This window comes from Apis dorsata, unplaced genomic scaffold (assembly GCF_000469605.1).
Source record: "Apis dorsata unplaced genomic scaffold, Apis dorsata 1.3 scaffold_473, whole genome shotgun sequence".
Taxonomy (NCBI): Eukaryota; Metazoa; Arthropoda; class Insecta; order Hymenoptera; family Apidae; genus Apis; species Apis dorsata.
Window position 1 is genome coordinate 146,122 of NW_006263711.1, and position 1,140 is coordinate 147,261.

Consider the following 1,140-nt stretch of genomic DNA (forward strand, 5'->3'; position numbering starts at 1 on the left):
ATATAGAACATTATATTTTAGATAAAATATATAATATTTTAAAGTAATTAATTCTTGCATTAAACATTTTTTAATTAAATAATAATGACAGAATTAAATATTAAAATAATATAATATAAGTATCATAAAAACAAAATATTCTTGTTTGATAGGTGACCTAAAACTTTTATACAACACTATATATATTTATATATACATATGTGTATATATATATATTATATTTATTTATTTATTTTATTTATCCATCCATTCCTTGCTTCTTTAATTAATTAATTTATCCACATTTTTATTTCTTCGTTTATTTATATATTTATATATATATATAAATATTTATAAATATATATATATATATATTTATATGTTTCTCTCATTTTTTAGTGCCTACTTATTGTTAATCAAGGAGGAATGTAGTCGTAGTGATCGCATTGGGTTGAGCGAGATAAAGAATCGTTCAAGCAAGCCGGCACGTTCATCGTCCGGTATGCAACTTATAATTGAACAGAATACCCAATTACATCGGTAAAAAATTAAACGTATTCTTAATTTCAATCGAAAAGATTTGCATATAAATTCGATTAATAACAATGCATTTTTCAAAATACTACTTAACTCGATCATCTCACCTTATTTTGTCACTATAACTAAACCAAATCTAAAAACTTTCTAACCTCTTCTTTTAACGGATTCGAATAACTTTATATTTATACATATTATATATAATATAATATCGTATCATGATCAAACAATACTTAAATAAAGTACAAATAAAGTATCTGAAATGTAATTTTTGTTTGAAACAATCGAACGAACACGTTTAATTTTTCACTGTATAAATAGTGAAGACTAATGGATGTTGAATCCTCGGAGGCACAGGTTGCGCGCTCTATGATTCGACACATATGGATCAGGCATAAACCATTCAGCGTTTCAGAACCAGAGAAACTGAACCGGCTTATAATTGGCTCTCTATAAAAAAAAAAAGCGTGTTGTTATCTCTCTCTCTCAAGATCTTCACGAGAATCGGAATCTTCGCGTTATCCTAATACATAACGATGACTCTTAAACGTTAACGTTTCAAGCGTAAAGACTATATGATTTTTTATCCACTTTATTTTTTTTTCTTTTTTTTTTTTTTTTTTT